Source organism: Pteropus alecto, unplaced genomic scaffold (assembly GCF_000325575.1).
Source record: "Pteropus alecto unplaced genomic scaffold, ASM32557v1 scaffold74, whole genome shotgun sequence".
Lineage (NCBI taxonomy): Eukaryota > Metazoa > Chordata > Mammalia > Chiroptera > Pteropodidae > Pteropus > Pteropus alecto.
In genome coordinates, this window is record NW_006436291.1 from 5,535,070 (window position 1) to 5,544,052 (window position 8,983).

The window sequence follows — 8,983 nt, forward strand, 5'->3', positions numbered from 1 at the left end:
CTACGGCCATGTCACCCTGAATAAGCCAGATCCCATCTGATCTTGGAAGCTAACCAGGGTCGGGCCTGGTTAGTACTTGGATGGGAGACCACCTAGGAAGACCAGATGCTGTAGGCTAAATAAATAAAGACTTCCTGTGATTCTCACAAGATTTGATAATAAATATTATTTAATTACATATTATTTACTAATTAGACTGTTTTCCTTTCATTCTAAAAAATAAAAGTGCACCCCCAAAAACATTCTAAAAAATAAAAGTGCACCCCCCAAAAACAAGACTGCTGATGCCAGAAGAGATTAAAAATGCAGTTACTGTAGTAGTGACTATTATTTTATTCACTTTACAAGTTGCTAAACACTCCCTCAATAACTACTAGTTGGTTTCCCTAAAGCAACATTCCATGTGTCAAGAACAGGCAGTTCAAGTGTACACAGGCAAGATCTGTAACAAAGCGGAATTTCTGTAATGTACAAAACATTTCACTCCTCTCAGGTACGAGAATCACAGAAGACGCCAGTAAGAGAGGGACGAGGGAGCAGGTGGGAGGCTCACCTGTTTGTGGACTAGCATGGAATGCTGTAATTCCTGACCTTGTTTCTACAAATTTTATCAGAGTCATGCTCTGCAGCGTGTGACTTCGAACTTCTGCTGCTTTACAAGGCCAGTGTCTTTTCAACCAAATCCTTAGACTCAATCTATTGGTGTGTTCGTCTAATAAATTTTTTTTGTAATGATTTCTCATTGGATTATTGCTTGTTCTCTAATTAGCAAAGCTCTTAACTAATTTTATAATTATCAGAGGTTGTCTCTAGGCCCCCCTCCCCCCACCAGCTAGCATTCACGAATAGAGCCTATTTATACCCTAACACTACTTTCTCATGCCATTCTTTTCAGACCAGGGCTAAACATACACGTTGTGGCTACACTTGTAGCCAATATATACAAAGACACATTTAGGGCCACTTCATAGCAAAAGCAAAGCAACTTTACAGAATTTTTATTAGTGGCTACAAATTAAATCATTACCTACCTACCAGATTTCTAGAGTATTAACTCCTAGACTTATTTTACAAGTTCTTAATAGCCCACAAAGAGCCTGGTAGATTACTTTTCAGACTTGGGCCATCCACTATTCATAGATTTCTGATGTTAAAAGGTGGACATTTTAGACTCCCAGTTGAAACCGTGTAGCCAAGGAGCCTTATATATGAGGAAGTAGAGAGCATTTCTAGTATTGAGAGACCCCCATCCATTTTGTGGGTGCAGATCAATTGAGTGCATTTGCCTTTTCAGAAATAACCCGTAAGAACCTATCTAACTAGCTTTTCAAGTTATGAGTAGGCTAACATAAGAAATTCTTCAATAAATGCTAAGCACACTAAAAACGTGATTCCACTTTAAGGTCAGTTGAAGGGAAGCGCGTAAGAGTCTAAGAAGAAATGGAAAGACACAGACTTAGGGAAATTCCTCCTTCCAGGGGGAGGAAAACTCAGAAGGACCTGGCCTGTGGAGACCGAAGGAGAGCAAAGTGAGGCTCAGAGACACCCATTGGGGTCTCTGCTGGGGTCAAGTGAGAGAAAGCCACTCTTGCTACTTCCCACCCTTGCTGGTTCTCTTGGGCTGTGGTTTTAGGGGACTACGGGTGAGGCCTCTGGTCTCTGAGTGGCCTGGTTCAGAGCCATTTCCACCTCTCTGTCAAAATGGAACTTGGCAATTTCCCCATCTCTTTGGTCCTCAGTGTTCTCACCACAGTGCCTAGCTCAGAGAAGAGTACAGGAGAATTTATGTGGAATGCACTTAGCTTAGTACCTGGCACAGGTAAAGGAGATTTCATTCCAGCTGAAGCTGGGAAGAATACGATGCTGTACTGTACCTGGCCCAACCATCTTATTTACAAAATTTTTATTGCTGTTTAATAAACATACAGAAAACTGAATGTATGAGCTGTAAAAACATTGGTGGGTTTTCACAAACAGAACACCTTTATAATCAGCACCCAGAGCAAGAAACAAAATGTCACGAGCACTCAGAACCCCCTTGATCTCCTTCCAATAATTATCTCTCCAAAGGTACCCACTGTTCTGACTTCTAACAGCATACTTTAGCTGTGCTTATTTTTTTCCTTTAATTATGAAACTTGAATCCTATGTTATGTACTCTCTGTGTCTGGCTTCCTTGGCTCAATATTATTTGTGAGTGTCGTCCACGTTGCTGTAGGTACAGTAGTTGTAGATTATTCCTGCCTATTATAGTTGGTGTGTTATTGTACACACGTGCCACAACTTATTTATCCATTCTACTGCTGCTGGGTAGTTGAATACTTTTTGGCCATTTTGATTAAACAGTTTTATACTTATCTTTCCGTAAATCTGTTTCCACTGTGGTTACTGGGTATGCACATGTTTACCTTTTGTAGATGGGCTGATTGGTTTTCCGGTGTGGTTGTAGCAATTTACATTCCTATCTGCAATGAATGAGAGCTCCAGGTGTTCCATGTACTCCCAACACTTAGGATTGACCAGCTTTTCCATCCCTATGATTCTGGAAGGTATGTAGTAGTATTGCATTGCGATTTTAATTTTCATTTCCTGATGGGTAATGATGTTGACTACCTCTCCACATGCCCATTGGCCACTTGGGTTTCCATTTTGATGAAGTAAGTATCTTGTCAGATCTTCTGCTCACTGATTAACCCCCTCACTTACCAGTAAAATAAACTGAGTCTTAGAGAGGCACGACTTGCCCAAAGTAACCCATACTACCTAAGAAACTCACTCAGTGAGGTTATATGAGTTGCCCAAGGTCATACAGCTAGGAAGAAAGGAGCAGAGCCTGAAACCTGAGCCTAACCACTCCAGGGTGATTTAAATTGTACATGGGGCTGCCATCACGTGAGAGATTTGATTAGGAATAGTTTCAAATGACTGAGAGCTGTTGGGGCATTTTGTAGTTACAGGTAAAGCGTCAGTATTGGAAAGAAAGGGTATTTCATTGTTTCTCCTCCCTCCTTCCCTCTCCTCCTTTTCTCCTGCCATAAAGAGTACCCATTCTATACCACAACTGTTTTGAGTGATGGGATTTATTCAGGCAAAGGGGGTCCCGGGTGCAGGGAAGATAGGACCATAGTAGTTTGTGGAACTAAGAGGAGGATGGTCCTCTCTCTACCATTTACTAGCTCTGCAATCTTAGGCTGGTTTCCTAAATTTTCTTAGCCTCTGAGAGGCACATAGTGTGTTTTTGGTAAATGTTAAAGTTCTTATTGCCAAATTATAAATTGTCATACTTAGGTGACCCCAAGGTTTGGAACTGGGCCCCAAGTGGGGACAGTATTTTAAATAAACCATCCTCCTAGGCAGCTTCTGGTCACGCAGTGGTCCCCCACAAGATTCCCTCCCCGCAGTGTGTCCCCACCCCCTACAAAGAGCACTGGGGCAGGAGATGACAGTCCACACAAAGGATCCTAGCGGACAATCATGCAAAAATGACTTAAAAAAAAAAATCTATTCCCATTCTCGTGCCCCATTCTCTCATGTGTATTTTTTTTTCATACATTTACAAAAGGGACCGATGTTCTCTTTAACTCTAAATAACCTGCAGATCTTAAGGTAGGCGGGGCTGGATCTGGGGGAAATTTAGACAACTCTCTTGGAAGTCCATACTCATGAGGTCTAAAGTGACCACAAATCTGCAGGAAGGTTTTAAAACAACTGTTAAAAAACAGTTTACTCCTTTAAAAAAATTCCATTCTTCCACTAATACACTTTTCTAAGGGGGTCTAGTTTCGTACAGCAGGCTTTTTGGGGTACATCATCATGCCTGACTAAGTCACTCTAAGGTCCCAGAAATTCAGATGCTTAATTGTGATTAACCAACTCTTTGACCCTTAAAAACCCCATTTATCTTCAAACAAGATGTTGATAAAATCTTTTTAAAGACCAAAATTCAAGCTGATCTCTAATTTGAAATTAGCTTTCTTCCAAAAAAGTCTATTTGGTAATATTACAAATGGCAACTATTCTGGAGACATCACAAAGACACCATGCGTGTCTTGTGTGATAAATTCACAAGCGACTTAATAAAAATAATTTGCAGATGAACTATACTTCTAAATCTTTTTTTAAAAAGAATTTTTTTCTTAATTGTAGAAAATACACACATTATAACATTTACCATTATACCCATTATAAGTGTCTGATTTAGTGGCAGTATGTAATTCACAATATGGTGCAACCATCGCCTCTGTCTAGTTCCAGAACTTTTTATGACCTCAAGCAGAAACCTTATATCCATTAACCAGTTACTATCCATGCTTCTCATGTGTTTATGAAGAATAAACCTATGGAATTCCATCTGCCAGCTGATTTCTAATTTTTCTTTCAACTCTACAAGGCAAAAATACTATTTTTCAATGACGGCTTCATGAAAGGACAGATATTTTGTCCTTTCTCTCTCTGGACACTTAATATTCAGCAGCCACACCTGCGGAAGCAGCTGGTCCCTTGATGCAGGTGCTAGTTTCTGAAGCTGTAGCAGAGCATATAATCCCGTTTGGCTTGCTGCATGTCAGGCGCTGTGTCCAGGAGTGCAACGGTGAGCAAGACAGACAAATCCCTGCCCTCCAGTGCTTCCACGTATCCAGTGCAGTGGATTTTCAGCTCTTTCGATTTCATAGCTTTCAGAATAAAAAATAGTGAGCCTGCAGCCCCAATACATAAACTTGTTTAAATTGCAGACATACACTACAGTGCTAACAGATTATTTACTTTGCGAAATAAAAAAATATATATATTTAAAAGGGTAAGATTATAAAATCTAAATTGAGTTTCTAACATTTTCTTCCTGCACAATCCTATCTCATCTTATACCTCCTTCCCACTTTTTGGAGACTGGTGTCCTGGCAGACAGGTTCATCCTTGACATATGCCTTTTCTGCAGGTACTTTTGCAGGTGAGGCCTCACCATACCACTGAGCACCTATACATCGTGTTGTGTCATTGTCTGCTCCTTTCATCCGGGAGAGGCTTTCCTCTCTCTCTCTCTCTCTCTCTCTCTCTCTCTCTCTCTGTCTCTGGTAATTCATCCATATATTTTGTGGATCTTTGATCTCCGACATTGAAATATGTTAGTATTCAAGCAACTGCTGTTAAATGATTGAAATATGTTTTCATTTCTTCATTAATTTTGTTTTATTCTTTGGTGTTTGGGAGTAGTCCTGTTTTTCCACAATTTTTTCAGAAGTTTGAATAACAAACTTAACTGAATTTGAAATGATTTGAAAGGAAATCTCACATTAATAAAAAAGGTTGTTCATAACTTTTGCATAGCCATTGGAATAATTTTTTTCTTTCCAGTCATCACAGATGGATAAAAGCAATAAAAATGAACTACTTAGAAAAATGCTCATGCACTTGGAAGTCACAAAAATGGATGATTTCTCTAAGTTTTCTAACACCTCGATGTCTGCACAATGTCATTGCAGAGACCGGCACCAGTCCCTGGACCACACACTGAGTAGCTTGATTTACTCTTCTCTGAGCCCTGAAATTGGATGTCTCAGCCTTGGAATTGAAAATGTTGGCCAGTTTTTTCCACTCGGCAATCCCCACATCTAGGAATTTGACCTGCAGATGTTCCTTCATGAAATGTCAGAAACAAGATTATCTGTTTTGACATCACCATACAAAAGGCTGGAAGTACTCTAGTATCTAGCAACACAGAGCTATTAATGATATAAACAAAGGAAGAAGGCAACCTCTCCTGTTGACACAGAGAAAGCACCAGGGCAGAGGGAGCAGCAAGGTTCAAAGAGTGCTTACGACCTGCTATAACAGGTGTTATAAAGTGGAGACAATAACGACATGTATTTGTATTTGCTTCTATTTGCAAGAAAAATCATTGGAAGAATACACAACATCTGTCCAGGGTCGCCCATGGTGGGCCACGTGGGCTGCATGGGGCTGGGGCAGGAGTAGTCTTCTCAAGATCTGCTTTTTAATTTGCTTTGATTTGTTAATGAATCAATTTTATTAACTGCTTACAAAACAAAAAGAAGTTACTTGGGGGAGAAAATATCAGAGAAGAAAGTAGCTCTACAGAGTTATCAAGAAAAAAAAGAAGGAAGAGAGGAAGGAAAATAAAGAGCTAGAGACTCTATGTAATTTGAAGGTTTTCAAAGTTCCTTCCAGTATCAAAGTTCTTTCCAGTTGGAAATTAAAGAGAGAATTGAAACTGTTTCCGACAATCTGCCAGATGGGGAACTGGGCTACCCCCCTGGATTTATTTCAAGCTTCCTTTAGAAAATTAACACACATGAGAAGCTGTTACCAAAGCTTGTTTATCGACCTGAAAAAGGCCAGCTCGGAGTAGCATTCCTAACATGCCATTGGGCCCAGCGGGCTTTCCAACCTCCGAGTAGCAACACAGAGAACTCTCTGGTGGCTGTGAGTAGGGCCCGAGCAGGAACGGCTTCTGAGCTATCTGAGCGCCACTACCTAAGAGCAAAAAAAGGTTGCCTTTTCTAAATAAAGTATTGTTGCCTTGTTTAATTGACAATTTCTTAGCTTTCTAAGTGTAATATATGCTTTATTTAGATTTCAGTAAGAATCTGCAGAAGAGGGAAGGTTCAAGTTTGGGCGATGATCATGTGGACTTGCAAAAGAAACTTCACTCATACTGTAAATAAAAGTAATAACACCACTCATGTTTTGAGCTGCTGGGTGGCTTAGAAGTAGCTGGTTGTTTTAGAGCAGGCGTCCCCAACCCCAGGAGTGGCTGGTAGTCAAAGATGGGTAAGGACTTCTTGGAAACTGGACAACCTAAGGCAGGGCATGTATGATGGAATACATGTTCCAATGACGGGTAAGCTCCATGTTTCGCAGGAAGCCACCTAAGACAGGCACAGTCTACTATAAAGTAAAAAAGGGGGAATTGTAGGGAGCTAAAGCTCCCAAAATTCAAAGGAGTGCATGGATTATCTCGGGAGGCCTGCTTGCATATAAAAGGGAAAAAGCTGGTTCTGAGGAATTCCAGGAAGAAGAAGATTAAGATTAGAAACAAGAAGTACAAAGGGAGTTTCGATTGTACCTTGATCTTCAAGATGTTACTTTAACTATGTTATCTTGGGATACACAAAGGAACAGAATATGTATAAAAAGGAGCCGAAGAAATAAACTCGGAGAGACAGTTGTGAGATCTGTTCTCCTTCCTGCACCCTGTCTGTCTTCTCTTTTTTCTCAGTCCCCGCTCCCCCATTCAGGGACCTGGTTTGACTTGGTCGGCTGGTTTCCCGACACCCAGGGCCACACAGCAGTAAGTGAGCCCTGAGTGGCAGGCAAGCCAGCCAGTGAAGCTTCATCTGTATTTGCAGGCCCTCTAGCATCACCGCCTCAGCTCCACCTCAGATCATCAGGCATCAAATTCACCTAGTAGCACTGGTGCCAAACAGATTGGGGATCGCTGTTTCAGAGTATCACACCTCTGGGTGATTCTCAGGATAATTTATTTTACGAGACAGGTATGTGAGCTGTAGGATCTCGGATTACCAAGCCAAGGGGTGGTGGAGTCAGGATTGACTTCTGGATCAACAGTGAAGCCTATCCTCAGCTGCTATACGTCTGGATTCCAGGTGCCCTGGAGCCAGCTAAGGCATTTGTTAATCTGACAAGTTAGACTCACACCTCTGGAGGAATGAGCTGCAATTTATTCAATCTGTGGACTCTTGGAGCTCCGCATGGTGCTTTGTGAACTAGGAAGCATGGCATAAATAGTTCAAAATTGAATTGAAAATAAGAAGACTAATGTAGTGGACGTCTTCTGCTGCTTCAATCTGTGTTTAAATTAATTCAGATGTCGGAAAACAAAAGTAAAGTGGTTTAATCAATGGAATAAATCAAACATGAGGTGGCAGGGAAGAGTATAAATCCCATCCCTCTCTCCCAATTTAAGGATTTAATTCATCTTTATCACTAAAATCCTTTTGGGAGAGAATCCAGGTCTAAAGAAAATAAGACCGTATACTATTAAGGATGTGACAGCCACAGATGCAGAGCATACTGGTGACTTGAATACCAGAACTGGCATTGCTGTCTGTGACTCGACTTTCCGAAATGATAAATAACGTGTGTTAAAATTCTGAGCAAAACAAACTGTGTCTTCCACAAAGATAAAATGGTTTATATTACCATATTATATTTATTAAATAGCATTTAATTTTGAAATTAAAAAACCTTAAAACCAATTTATTTAAGTCAATAATTTCAGGAGAAAACCTTATTATTATTATTATTATTATTATCACTACTACTACTACTATAGTTCAACAAAACAGTCAGAATTAAAGTTCTCCAAAGAAAAGTAATCAGTTATCCACGTTTTGGCACTCAGAGATAGTCTTCGTGGAATCAATTAGAAAAAAAATCATTGCGAAATACACCGAGCTTTTTGTACTTGAGTAGATAAGGATGTAAATATTTAACTAGTACTTGAGGCTTCTCTTCTTTTATTTTTAAATTAATGAGCAATATAAATATTTTCCAAATAAATGCTGCTGTTAACTCACTACTCAAATTTTTGTCGAATAATTTAACTTTTTTTGTTCTTAGTTGAAATTCTTTCTGCTGAACAAGTGTCTCAAGCTCAAGACATGACGGGTGGAACACCTGGCTTCTTGGCTGCCCCATCGCCGATGTTGTGAGACTAGCTGGGACCCTTTACCTCGGAGCCTTGGATTTCCCTGTCTTTAAAAGTGTTGGATTAGGTCTTTAAAGCTCTTCAGCTCTAAAATCTATTAAACACTTACATCTCTAATCCATATGTTCCAAGTAACATTATTATATTTCAATATGAGAATTAGCTGATTTTTCAGCTCCACAAGGCTTCTCTCCTTAAACATTTCCGATTGAGTTGATTTCAATAGACTTCTCTTCTAGCTGTGCGAGCCCGATAGGCCTGGTTTGCCTCTATCTTTCTTCTGGTATTTTCTGT

At 40.1% G+C, this 8,983-nt stretch overlaps 1 pseudogene; it reads left to right on the top strand.

Moving 5' to 3' along the window:
- On the top strand, window positions 1–117 carry LOC112480507 (annotated as a pseudogene).
- Window positions 118–8,983: the final 8,866 nt, after the last annotated feature.